This window comes from Callospermophilus lateralis, chromosome 17 (genome assembly GCF_048772815.1).
Source record: "Callospermophilus lateralis isolate mCalLat2 chromosome 17, mCalLat2.hap1, whole genome shotgun sequence".
Taxonomy (NCBI): domain Eukaryota; kingdom Metazoa; phylum Chordata; class Mammalia; order Rodentia; family Sciuridae; genus Callospermophilus; species Callospermophilus lateralis.
The window spans coordinates 52636513-52651269 of NC_135321.1; positions in this window are offsets into that span (position 1 = coordinate 52636513).

The following is a 14757-nucleotide window of genomic DNA, read 5'->3' on the forward strand; positions in this document are numbered from 1 at the left end:
GTAGGCCACACCCAAGGGCACAGTGAGAGAAGGGAACACACACAAGGCACTTCCATGGAAGATTCTATCCTAAACAGGGCAAGAGTTTATATTACAAAGGAACAGGTGAGCATAGCTTCACCCATGGGGCTGTAGCAAGACACACCCATGCACAAGACACCAACTCTCACACCCAAGAAGGGTGGGGAAAGCTCTGCCACATTTCTGCAACTGAGCGCCTCAGCTCCCAGCCAGGGAGTGTGACTCAGTCACATGTAAGGTTGGTCTCCCACACCAACCTATGTGTTTATCTAGTCACCATTCACAACTCAATTGTCAGTTGAGTCACACTGGCTCTTTCAAGTCTCTTGCTTGGTGTACTCTACTACTTTGCCCAGTAAAAGATGGATCTGGGTCTAAACTGGCATAGGCAGTATTAAACCTAGAAAACCTAATTTGACTATTGCCCTTCAACTGTGAATGAAGGAAGAATGCATTTATTTCTGCAAGAGGAGAGGGGTGCATGTGCTCAATTATTAGATTTTTTTTCAGAGAGTGACATTCACAAGTATGTTCTGTAGGCCTGTGAGAGTCACCTTGTTAGTCATTAAATTGAACTATCTCTGCTACTACTCATTAAATATTACCTATGCAATCTATCCTTTAACTAACCAAGGCACTTCTAGTTATAGTTCATGGACTACTCATTTTCAAAGAAACGGTCAATAAAGAAATGTTTTGAACATCTATTATGTGCCCCTAAATAATTAAAATCACATAAAGATGGAGACATTGTTTATATGGTCAAAAATGTGATTTAATTTAGAAAAGAGAACTAAAATACTAATTTGTGAGCAGCAAAAATCAACATGTACTTAAGTAAGTAAATATTACAGATGATTAATGCCAAGGGAATTCAAGGGAAGGCGTTCAGCAATGTGTTCTAGCATTCTTAGGGGAAAAAACTCATGAAAGTGATTATTTCAAGCTGAGGTTTGGAAGGCAGCAAAGATTTATATAAGAGGGGGGAAAGGTGCTTTGGGACACAGAAATAATAGGAGCAAAAAATGCAGAAGTTAAAGACAACCTGACTTGTGAATATACCAGGATGAGAAAAACAGACTGGGCATTGGATAATGGAAAGGACTTCAAATCCAGAAAGAGTTTCAAGTTTTTTAATGGCATGAAGCATCCCTGAAGGTTATGTTATATGTGTTTTTGCACATGTTTTTCCGAAGAAGTAATATGAAAAGGACACTGAAAGAAGAATAGTCTTGTAGACTGGTAAAGTGTGCACGATAGTAGGAAAAACAATGGCGTCAAAGAATCCTGTTAAGACAGCGGGAAGCCCACACAGTAATTGAGGCCCAGTTGTGAGTGTGGGCCCGGTCCAGATTGGTGTCCATGGTTTGCATTGGAGGGATACTTCAGTGAGAAGGAAAAATCAACGGTGCTTTTGAGAATCTGCATTTTAGTAATAAAAGAAAAAAATGAGCAATATAAAATGACCACAAGATTTTCATCTTGAGCCATAGGTTAATACTATTCTGTTTGACAGACATAGGAACTAACTTGAGTGATGAAAAACAAAAAAAATACTCCTTTTCTTTTTTTTCCTTACGTGCTAAACCTGAAGAGTCCTCTTAACCTGGTTTCTCTAGAAAACAGAGCCCGAGGCGATGACTAAAGTGTTGATGCATTATTTCAGAGGAGGTGGAGATACAGCCAAGGGAGGGAGGAAGGATGTTTAGTGAGGCAGCGCTTCATTCCTGAACTATGTGCCATCCTGCAAGGAGCCAGGGAGAGACACAGCAGGGGCTTATTAGGCATATTCGCCCAGCTTCAGGACTTGGCCACACATGCTGTGAGGGAAAACCACGCTCCAGATTAGGCTGTGGGTTAGAGGAGGAAGAGACATCAATCTGCCTGGCTCCCTCTGACTCCTATTTTTCATTAGTCAAAAATCACTCTGAGGGGCATTAACTTTCCTCAGCATCTGGCTCTTAGGCAGAAGCTTCATATGCCAGGAGCCACAACCTGCAGCGTGGGGTTTCATCCAAGATCTGTGGAGTAGGGGAGCCTGGAAGTCCAGGCTTACAGCTGGTCAGCCAGGGGTTGGGGGGTGGCCAAGGGGAGGGACTGGCACTCCCAGGGAAAGTGACAGGTGGCTGTGGTGGTGTCCTGGAAGTAGCTAGTGCCTTTTCAAGGAAAAGCAACAGAGATGCTATGCTCTAAGAAAAATATCTGATATGAAAAATGACTCCTGCAAGTGGAATTGCTTTCAGAAAGTTGAACTTCTGAGATAAAAGCCCAAGGCAATCTTGAAATAAATGGGTCAGAGGTTAAAATTTGCACCCATAAATTGTAACTAGAAGTTGGGAGAAGGGATGAAACCCTAGAAGAATAAGCACACAGAAATAGAAAGGAAAAAAAAATAAGAATTTAACTTTAGAATTGAAGAACAAAAGGAAAGAAAAGGGAAGAAGATTGATATGGTATGGTCACATAAAAATCAAGAACATAGACATCAATGTTTATAACAGTTCAATTCACAATAGCTTTTTAAGCTATGGGAACAACCTAGGTGTCCTTCAACAGATGAATAGATTAAAAAATGTGGTATATAAAGAATGAGGTTATGACATTTGTTGGTAAATGGATAGAACTGGAGACTATCAAGCTAAGTGAAATAAGTCAATCCCCCAAAACCAAAATCAGAATGTTTTCTCTGATATGTGAAAGCTAAGACACAACTGAAGGGGGAGTGGGATTCAGAGATGTTGGATTAGACAAAGGGAAATGAAGGGAAGGGAGGAGAAATGGGAATGGAAAGACAACAGAATGAATTGGACATACCTTTCCTATGTTCACATATGAATACGTGACCAGTGAAATTCCGCATCATGTACAACTGCAAGAATGGTATCCTAATTAGAATAAGTTATACTGCATGTAGGTATAATATGTCAAAATACACTCTATTGTCTTGTATACCTAAAAAGAAAAACAAAACTGCCGCAGTCTGGCTGGGCACAAATCACGAGCCACTGAAGCAGGAACAAACTTTATTTTTTGAACTGCAAGAAAAAACCTCACACACGCCCCCGGGGAATTCTCCCAATTCTCACGCAGCTCGTCCAGGAACCCGGAGCCGGAAATATCTCTCCCGGAAACCCCTCCTCCTGCACTTCCCCAACCAATGGGAACTTTCGGGGAATTCCTGGAAATCCCCATGAGAACTCCAAAGTAGTGAGAGAACTCAAAAGTAGCAGCAGAGGCAGATAGTAATGCCTCGCCTGTCAATCAATACTGTTGGCAAAATGCCAGGGGCCATACAGACTTGGCCTTGGCTCTCAACACAAAACAAAAAGAACAACAAAAATAATAAAACCCAGTGTCAGCCCATTTGAGCTACTGTAACAGAATAACATAGACTGCAGAGTGTAAGCAACAATTCTAGAGGTTGTGGAATCCAAGACAAGGCTCTAGCAGATGTGGTTTCTGCTGAACCAGGGCCTGCTTCCTGGCTCGCAGGTGATACATTCTTGCTGTGTCCTCACATGGCGGAAAGGGTGAGGTGGCTTGCTAGATCTTCTTTTACGAGAGCACTGTACTGGATCTAAGGGCTCCACCCTCATGACCTAATCTTTTCCCAAAGGTTTAACCTTTAGGGATTAGGAATTCAACATAAAAATTTTGGATGGAGACACAAACATTCAGACATAGCATCAAGAAGTTTTATACCATGGAGTAGGAATGGGAAAATTAGAGGATTTATGATAGAAGCATGTCCAATACAGGAAATTGTTCCAAGAGAATGAGGAAGAAAGTTGAATCTGGCATCCGGTTATGTATATTATTCAATGAAACAAAATGTTTTCATAGTCCAAAACTGGACATGGGATAAAATATTTCTCTGTGAGCCAAATTCTCCAGGAAACATTCGACAAGAGTATAAGGGCCTTAGCATTGGAATCTCGGCACATAGGCCTACAGGTTCTGACAAGGATGGCTGACTGGGTCTCCATGGCTCAGGACCCTGGTCAGTTGTAATGCTTCAGTGCCCCAGATGGGATCAGAGTTCTGTGGAAGCCAGAAGAGTTAGTATTGATGCTGCAGGTTTGGAGCACACTGGTCATTCTTGGGAATTTCAGTCCAAGAAAACCCGAGAATGCAGTTTGAATAGGAGAGGAGAAACAGGGTAAATCTAGATAATTCCTGGAGATCAGAGTAAAGAGAAAACTCAGGCACTCTGAAGGAATGCTCAAGAGAGTCATCCATGCTGGGAAGTGAGTCCGGGGAGCGAGAAAGAAGAAAGAAAAGAAAAGAAAAGAAAAGAAAGAAAGGAAGGAAGGAAGGAAGGAAGGAAGGAAGGAAGGAAGGAAGGAAGGAAGGAAGGAAGGAAGGAAGGAAAGAAAGAAAAGTATATTTTGGTGTGTACAGAAGTGGGACTGTGGCCATGTCACTGTAATATGCTGATCTTAAATCCTTTGGGAATAAACCAAGGAGTGGGATAACTGGGTCCAATAGTGATTCCATTTCAAGTTTTCTGAAGAATCTCCATACTGCTTTCCAGAGTGGCTGCACCAATTTGCAGTCCCACCAGCAACGTATGAGTGAACATTTTCCCTCACATCCTTGCCAATTTTTATTATTACTTATATTCTTGATAATTGTCATTATCACTGGAGTAAGATGAAATTTCAGTGTACTTTTAATTTGCATTGCTCTGATTACCAGACACTTTTAACATTTTTTAGACATTTTTTTCATATATTTGTTGACCACTTATATTTCATATTTATTATTTTGAGAAGTAACTATTTAGTGCCTTTTTCAATTTATTAATTGTGTTATTTTCTTGCTTGTTTCTTTTTCTTTTTTTTTGGTGTTAATTCTTTTGAGCTTTTGTATATCCTTGGAATTAATGTATCAATTAATAATTAATGAATTAATTATCTGAGTTGTGGGTCACAAAGATTTTCTCCCATTCTGTAGGCTGTCTCTTTACAATAGCCTCAAAAAATAAAATTAAAATGCTTGGGAATCAATCTAATAAAAGAGGTGAAAGAACTGTACAATGAAAACTACAGAATACTAAGGAAAGAAATTAAAGAAGACATTGAATATGGAAAGATGTCTCATGTTCTTGGAGAGGCAAAATTAACATTGCCAAAATGGCCATACTCCCAATAACACTACACAGATTTAATGTAATTACTATTAAAATTCCAATGACATTCTTCATAGAAATAGAAGTAGCACTCATGTAATTCATTTAGAAAAATTAGTGACCCAGAATAGCTAAAGTAATCCTTAGTAAGAAAGAAAAACAGGAGGCATCAAATATCCGGTCAAATGGTGGTTCCACTTTAAGTTTTCTTAAAATCAGCATACTACAGTGATGCAATGAAGAAGCTTTTTAGTTTGAGGCCATCCCATTTATTGAATTTGATTTTATTTCTTGTACTTTAAGAGTCTTGTTAAGAAAGCCAGTTCCTAAGCCAACATGTTGGAGTGTTGGGCCTACATTTAATTCTAATAGGTGTAGTGCTTCTGGTCTAATACCTAGGTCTTTGATCCATGGGAGTTTTGTGCAGGGCAAGAAGTGGATGTTAAATTTTATTTTACTGCATATGCACTTCCAGTTTTCCCAGCCCTATTTGTTGAACAGCCTATCTATTCTCCAATGTATGTTTTTGGCACCCTTGTCTAGTGTGAGATAACTGTATTTGAGTGGTCTTGTGTCTGTGTATTCTATTCTATTCCATTGGTGTTCATGCCTGTTTTTGTACCAGTGCCATTCTGTTTTTGATACTATAACTCTGTCAACTTCTTCAGTTTTGCTTTCTCCTTAAGGATTACTTACACCAATATTCCATTGGGTATACATATATCACATTTTCTTTATCTATTCATCTGTTGAAGAGTATCTAGGTTGGTTCCATTTGTCTAGTAATTAGAGCATAGCAAATCATAACCATATTGAGATTCCATCTCACTCCAATGATAACGGCAATTATCAACAATACAAGTAACAATAAAAGTTGGCAAGGATGTGAGGGAAGATGTTCACTTATACATTGCTGGTGGGACTGCAAATTGGTTCAATCACTCTGGAAATCAGTGTGGAGATTCTGCAGAAAACTTGAAGTGGAACCACCATTTCACCACTTCTATTCAACACAATCCTTGAAACTCCAGAGCAAGTAGGCAAAGGAAAGAAATTAAATAGGATACCATAGCTACAAATAGGAAAACAGATACAAATAAGAAAAGAAGAGCTCAAACAAAAGAAGTTGTGAAAGAAGGCAACCCTTCTTCCAGTTTTTAGAGAAAATGCTATTAGTTTTTCTTCATTTAGAAAGATGTTGGTCTTGGGTTTGTCTTATATAGCTTTTACAATATTGAGCTATGTTCCTATTATCCCTAGTTTTTCTAGTTTTTTAAAACATAAATGGATGCTGTATTTTGTCAATTGATTATGTATTTTGTCAAATAATTATGTCTATTGACATAATCATGAGATTCTTGTCTTTAAGTCTACTGACATGGTGAATCACATTTATTGATTTCTGTATGTTGAACCAACCTCCCATCTTTGGCATGAAATGCACTTGACAGATAAAATATTCTACATATGTCTTTTAATTTTAAATTTTTAATTGTACTTTTTAATCCTATACTTTCTTTATTTAGTTTTTGTTTGGAAAAATAGAAACCTCTGCTTGTTTAGTATATATCCATGTGAATATATTTTTCCCATTCTTTCACCTTCAATCTTTGTGTGTCTTTGCCTATGAGATGAGTCTCTTGGAGGCAGCATTTTGTTGGGTCTTGTTTTTTTAGTCCAATCTGCAGCCTATTTCTTTTGATGGATGACTTTAGATCATTTACATTCAATGTTGTTATTAATGAGAGATAATTTTATTCCCTGTCATTTTGATTTATTTCTAGTTTTTAATTTGAATTAGTTTCCCCTTTGATTGGCTATTCTTCTAGTGTATTTCCTCCCTTTGTTGATTATTAGTTTTATTTTTCATGAAATATTTTAGTGAGTATGTTTTGTAGTATAGACTTTCTAGTTGTGGATTCTTTTAACTTTTGTTTATCATGGACAGTTTTTTAATCTTCAGTTTTGAAGCTTAATTTGGCTGGATATAGTACTCATGATTGGCATCCATTTCTTTTCAGAGCATGGTTTATACTATTCCAAGATGTCCTAGCTTTGAGCATATGGGTTGAGAAATCAGCTGACATCAGGATTGGTTTACCTCTAAATATGCCTTTTCATTTTTCTCTAGTAGTCTTTAAAATTCTATCTTTTTTTATATATTAGGCATTTTCATACTAATTTGCCTTGGTGTGGTTCTATTATAATTTTGTATATTTTGAGTCCTCTATGCCTTTTTATTTAATTTTCCATTTCATTTTTAAGGTTTAGGAAATTTTCTGATATTATTTTCTTGAAAAGATTGTTCATAAATTAGTTTATAGAGCCTTTTTCTATCCCAATAAGTCTTAAATTTGATATTTTTTAATATTTATTTTTTAGTTTTGGGTAGACACAATATCTTTATTTGTTTATGTGGTGCTGAGGATCAAACCCAATGCCTCATGCATGCTAGGCAAGCACTCTACCACTGAGCCACAACCCCAGCCCTTAAATTTGATATTTTTATGTTATTTCATATTTCTTGAAAATTCTGTTCATGGTCTCTTCACATCTGTTCTCTGAGGTCAACTTTATTTTCAAGATTATATATTTTGTCTTCATTGCCTGAAACTATGTCTTTCATGTAATCTTGTCTTTGGTGATGCTTTCCACTGACTTTTTGTTTTATTGATTCCTTCATTTTGAGGATTTCTGATTGACTCATTTTCAGAATCTCTATTTTCTTATTGAAATGGTCTTGCACTTCTTGTGTTTTTCTCTGATTTCACTCCTGCCTTGTCTTTTACCTCCTAGATCAGTTTAACTGTGAACTTTTTAAATGCTTTCTCTGACATTTCCTCCACTATGGTGTCAATGGATTCTGTTATTGAGGTATGGTTCTGTTATTGGTTTGTTTGGGCTGGATTGTTCCCTTGTTTTTTTTATATTGTTTGTGTATCTGCCCAACTATCAGTATGAATCTGAGGTGGTGAAGTTTCTTCCCTATGAACTCATAGTGTCCCTGAAGGTTTCTAGTACTTCACGGTTTATTGGGAGATAAATAATAATCACAACCAATGCAAACAATATACAACATTAAGCAAAATGCTTAGCTTCTACAATGTTAATTGGTGCAATAAACAGAGATGGCATGATTAGCAATTGCCAAAAGTTAAGTAGTAAGTTTGAAAAAGAATTTGCAATTTCAAAGGTGAACAGGGAGAACGAAGAGTAGGTATAGGATGTGATGGTTATGAGGGATGAGAATACAAAATAGAAGTAAGAAATTAAAGGAAGAGTGAAAGAGAACAATATAAGTTGGCTGTTAGCAAAAGAAAAGAGAATCAAGAGACACAGACAAGTGAAAAGTAGTACAAAACAACCAAAATATAGAAACCAAAACCCCTTATCTTCAAAACAGTCATAAAAAATAGCTACCTTCAAAAATGCTAGAAATGAGAAAGAGAGACAAGTGTGTACATGTATATATGTCCATGAACCATTCAGCACACAAACAATGAAAGAAAGAAAACAAACAAACAAAAAGTTCTTGATGAACAGTTAAGGAATTTTTTCCATTATGGGGTTCAAAACTTTTCTGTTCCCAAATGTCTTTCTTTCTGTTTATTCTTGATTGCACAAGATTATTCTTGTTGCATAAGATTAGTGGCCACAGGCAATCAAATCATTCCTATTTTTGTATTGTTACTCAAGTTTCCAGATGGAGTTCAAAAATTTTCAGCCTTCCCTCTGGGCAGCATGAGGTATTGTATGTTGTCTGCTCCACTCTCAGGGTGGGGTTGCTGTAAAGTTCTGTGAGAGGAATGAGTCAACCAGAAAGATCTCCTGAAGATAACACTTAGGTCTAATTTGTCCCCAGGTGTTTCGTTGAATGGTGATTGGTCTAAAGATTTTAAATAAGTGCACCTCCAGGGCCCAGCAGATGCAAATCCACTTTGGGAGACTGCACCCAGGAGTCTCCCTTAGGTTCCACCATGCTGTGGAGGAGCCAATCCTTCACCCCCTCCATCACCTGTGGACCCGGCCCTTCCTGGTCTCCTGGGCTCAGTTCCCAATTGCACAATCACACCCACCCTAGCTGGTCCTGTAGGCTGTTAGACTCAAAGTGGGCTGGAAGGTAGGCTCTCTTGGGGGGTCTTTATGACCTGTATCAGCCTGGGTGAAACACTTACCACACCTGATTTTCTTCTGGTCTCCCAGGCACACTCTGAGTTGTGTAGTAGATATCTGCAAGTCTGTTTTCTGAACCCTGCTTGGATTTTCAAGGTCTCAACTCCTGGACTTGCCTCCCCAGCGGCCAGCAGAGTGTCAGAGAGAAGGCTCCTATCTTGGCAGACCTGAGGTATCTTTTCCTATGAGGACATAATGAAGCACACCCTCTGGTTCATTCTGACAATGTCCTTGACCTCTGGTTTCTCTGTACCAAGACACACCACAGTGACACCTGAGATGCCGGTTCCCTTGGTGACCCTCTCCCTGCTTTGCTTTCCTTTGCTTGCAGTGGATCAGCTCTGGCAGCGTACACTACCCACAGTGTGGATTTTTTGTTTGTTTGTTTGTTTAAAACCATGAGTTGAACTTAGGGGTACTGAACCACTGAACCACATCTCCAGCGCCTTTTTTTGTATTTTATTTAGAGACAGGGTCTCATGGAGTTGCTTAGGGCTCCATTAAGTTGCTGAGGCTGGGATTACAGGTGGCACCACTGTGCCTGGCCACCAGTGGGCTTTCTGCTTTATTTTATTGTATCCAACCTTCTGAGTTCCCAAACTGTTCTGAGACTCCTTTATTAAATACCAGTAAAATCCCTGTTTCACCCACATCACTGAGAAGCTGTTTCTCTGCTTTCTTGGTTTCATGCCACGGAGCAGCTTGGAAAGCATCCTCCTCTACTCCACCACCTTCTGAGAACAACAAATTCAATTTATCAAATGCCTTCTAGTGCTTTGTGTTTCATCTCACTACAATTATATTGAAAACATGTCATTTGTTTTTTCCTCCACTAACACTCTCAAGTCCCCTCTTGTTTACATCAGGGCATGGAAGAAAAATCATCAGACTGTATGTGTGCCAGGGCGTGGGTGACTGGGGGTAGCAGTGCTCTTATCTACAGTCAAAGCAGCCTTAAGCAAAGCCAATCTGGTCAGACAGCTCCTCTGTATAAACTTCACAGTAGTCTCAGAATGAGATCAAGATAAACAAAGTGGACTCCAGCCTGTGTGTCTGCCCAGGCTACCACCCGGGTTCTCCTAGGCCACTCCTTCTCTCACTCTTGGCATTTACCTTCTCTCCTTTCATTTCCTGAAAAGCACCACCCTCTTCTAAGTCCAAAGGACCTTGTGTGCTGCTCTCTTCTTTGAATGAGAGTGGCTCAACCCCACTAGGTTCAGGCCTAGTTAATTTCACTTTTTTCTGTCACTTTCTGCTCAAGAATAGCTTCCTCAAGTCGCCTTCCCTGTCGCTGTCCCCTTCCCAGTCCAATTCAGGGCTCTTAATTATCAAATGCCATGTATACTTATGTTTCTCCTATGTATCCCCAAAACCTAATACAGTATTTGGCACTTAACAGAACTTGACAAAGAACTTTTGAAATAAAGACTGAGGGGGAAGTCTTGGCAAGACCTGGGTCAAATTATGTCGCCCTGATTCAGGTAAACTGATGCCCCCTGGGCATGACTCTACCAAGGGCCCAAAGTGTTCATGATGAAAAACTTTCTGTGATAAAAGGGCTGTTTTATTTTGCTCAACTTTGAAAGTGTAAAAATCATTGAAGGACTTTTCATGCATGTTATGGTTTGGAAGTGAGGCTTTCCCCAAAAAATTCACGTGTGAGAAAATGCAAGAAGGATCGGAGGCAAAATAATTGAGCTGTGAGATCCTTAACCCAATCAGTGTTTAATCCCCTGATAGGGATTAACTGAACGGTAACTGGAGGCAGGTGGGGTGCGGTTAGAGAAGGTGGGCATTGGGGGCATGGCTTTGTGTTATATATTTGTTTTTTGTTTTTATTTTATTTTTTTTTCATCTTTCATACATTTGATTCAAGTGAGTTATGAACTTCCATTTTTACCCCAAATACGAATTGCAGAATCACATCAGTTACACATTCACAATGTTTACATAATGCCATATTAGTGACTGTTGTATTCTGCTATTTGTATCTGGCAAATGGATCTCTCTCTCTGCTTCCTGATCACCATGTGAGCTGCTTCCCTCTGCCACACTCTCCCTGAACATCTCTCATGATGTTCAGCCTCATCTGGAGCCCCAGGAGAATGGAGCTGACTGAATGTGGACTGAGACCTCTGAAACTGTGAGCCCTTAAATTGACATTTTTTCCCTAAAACTGTTCTGATCAAATCTTTTAGCAGTGATGAAACTGACTAAAGCAATGCAGCAGCAATCAATGATTATTAATCTTCTTAATATGGCAAAACTATTTTATTTTTGTATAATGTCTTCTGTTCTTTGTTGAATATGTTCACATTTTCCATAAATGGTGACAGATAATATGTGATTTTTTTCAGAAAAAAAATATTACATTGATTTTCTTAACCACTATATAGTCTTACAGCTATCACTTTATATAACTACACAATCAGGTCTGCTGAAATACTTAGTGAAGGGTTCTCATGAGACAAGTATCATGGAAGCAACAAGAAAGCAATAATTTATTCATTTATATGAAAAAATGAGCAAAAAATGGGGTAAAATGGTAAAGGAAGTGGGGTCAAGAAAATCTGTGGATCCCATTAATATGTAATGTGAATTGTGCAGTCATAATTATATAAATATAACTGCACTTCAGCTATAAAAATTATCAAATTCTCTAGCATATAGAAGATATATAAGAGAAGGTGATACTTGAGAATTGAGGCAGAAGGATTGCAAGTTCAAGGCCAGCCTGGGCAACTTAGCAAAACTGTCTCAAATAAAATTTTTTAAAATGGAGTTGGGATGTAGTCCAACTGTAGAGTCCTTGCCTATGTTCTGGGTTAAATTCCCAGTACCCCAAAAAAGAGGAGGTAATACCTATCTTATCCATAGAGTCCTTTCTACTCAGGGTAACTTACAGACATTTTAAATAATTTTCTGCAGTTTATTTACCATGGGAATACTGAATTGGTCAGTCTCTTAGCAATCAGCAATGCCTCTGTAATGTGTTCCTGTTGCAGTTTTACTACACAGCATCGTTAGCACTGAGTCTTTCTCTCTCTAAATATATATATTTGGTACCAGGACTCTATCAAACCCAATGGTGCTTAACCACTGAGCCACATCCCCAGTATAAAAAGGATTTTTTATATTGTATTTAGAGACAAAGTCTTGCCCAGGTGCTCAGGGACTCACTAAGTTGCTGAAGCTGGCTTTAAACTCATGATCCTTCTGCCTCACCCTCCCAAGCCATTGGGATTACATCCATGCACCACCACATCTGGCTGAATGCTATATTTTAGTGATATTTTCAAGGTATAATTGTTGAAAACTTCTTTAGTTAGTGAAATTATCAAGTCTTTTAAAACAGTAGATGGTCTGAATTACTAAACATGCAAATCATAATGCACTGCCTCATGAACTTTTGGTTAATAATCCCATTAGTTCTATCACCTAATAAAGTTCTAACAGTCTGTTATGTCATGCATTACTCAGGTTGTTGTGGTGATGCTGGTGTAAACAAATCTACTACAACACCATCTATAGAAAAGTGTTTTTGTGTATTTACTACAATATACTTATCATTATTTTAAGCTATACTCCTAGCTATAAGAAAAAAGTTTATTATAAATCAATATGCTGTTTGACATGGGCAGTGCCTTCACACAATCTCTTGTTTACTACACCCCTTGATTGCATTGTTTTCTCTTGTGATTGATTTAATCTCCAGTTTGTATAAGAGCAATACTGGTGCTCAAATACCAATGAAATTGCCTTACAATGCATTTCTCAGAATGCATTCCTGTCTTTAAATGACACATAACTGTATTCGAAGTTCTAATCTTCAAATCATTTAAAAACTCACTTTCTGTGAAAGATGAAAGGAAGTAGTTCTCACTTTTGTAGCAGAAAAAGTTCTTCTCTTTTATAACAAAATGCATGTAGCATGCATTTTTAAAACATTGCCAGTAGAGAACCTTTTCATTTCACTACATTGTTTCAAAAAATTACACAAATGATGCCAACCAGGGCACTTGAGGCTGAGAATCAAAAGGGTAGTTGGAATGGGTGGCATTAGTCACTACTGTGGTGGCTTAGATCAAGTGGACATCAAATCTTAATAGTGATGATGATCAATGAACAATATTCTCTTCAGCTTCATTCATTTACTTGCCATACAGGTAGGTTCTCCCTGGGAACACAGCATTTGAGTTCCAAACATCAACAGGACATGAGCTCCACATACTGAGCTCACTAAGATAAGGAGCAAAATTATATACATGACCATGTGATAAATGCTATGCCAGCATCATATAAAAAGTGTCAGAAAAACCACAGAGGAGGGCAACTAACTGCTTTTGGAGGGGTGGTATTAGTTTTCTCTCATTGATGTAACAATTAAACATAAACAAAAAGACTGATTTTATTGTTTCCTTAGATTATCAAGCATGCTTACTTGAGTTCTATATCTCAAATCCCTTGAGCTTTCTATGCAACTTGTAGTTTATACCTTGTAAATGAGGAAAGGAATGCAATAGATTCTCTCCATTTAAATACAGGAAAGAAGCAGCAGCCTCCCTCTCCTTTTCCACAAAGAAAGAAAGAATACAGAAGGGAGATGATCTGGGGTTCTGACTTCAACCTTTTGGAATATCTATAAAATTTTCCCAGAAGCCAGATGAGATGAAAGAGTGAACTATTAGAGGAGTGACATCAGCACGATGATGACCAAGTAAAAGCTCCTAGCATCCTTGTCCCCCAGATCCCACATGCAAAGAATCAAAAATTACATTTCAACCATAGCAATTCAATGAGAGTTTGAATCAGCTTGGAACTGGGGATTCTTCCATGTAGGAAAAATGCCAGCTAAATAACCCCAACAAGCCACATCACCACCACAGAGATCTACAGTCTCCACTGCTGGAGATTCCTGTAGGCCCACAGACCCTGAGCCAAGCTGAAGGTGCTCTCCAGATTCCACACACTGAGCTAACCCCAGAGCTTCCTATGGCCTGTGCTGATGTACTGTACCATCTTGGCCCAGGAGTCGCTGCTGAAGTATGCCCTTCTCCAGGGGTAAATGGACATTCCATACATCCTTCTGACCCTGTGGTTTTGCTGTGATTCCAGTATGCCATCCTGGTAATGTGAAATCCCTAAGCCAAATGCCCTGCCCCTAGGATCAAGCTACTTCATTCCAAGCAGCTCTACTCCCCCAAGTTTAGGTGCTGGAGCATCTCCTTAGGGTCAAGCCGAGGTGGTACCACATCCCCCTAGGACCCCTATAAACCAGAGCAGTTATATTTCCCAGCTCAAAAGATGGCATGGCACCTTCCCCCAGGGATATGGAGTCTCTACTCACCTATGTAGTCACATTTTCCAGGACTAAGCAAAACTGGCACCTTGCATCCTATGGAATCAGTGACTTAGCAGAGCTGGGCCATCCT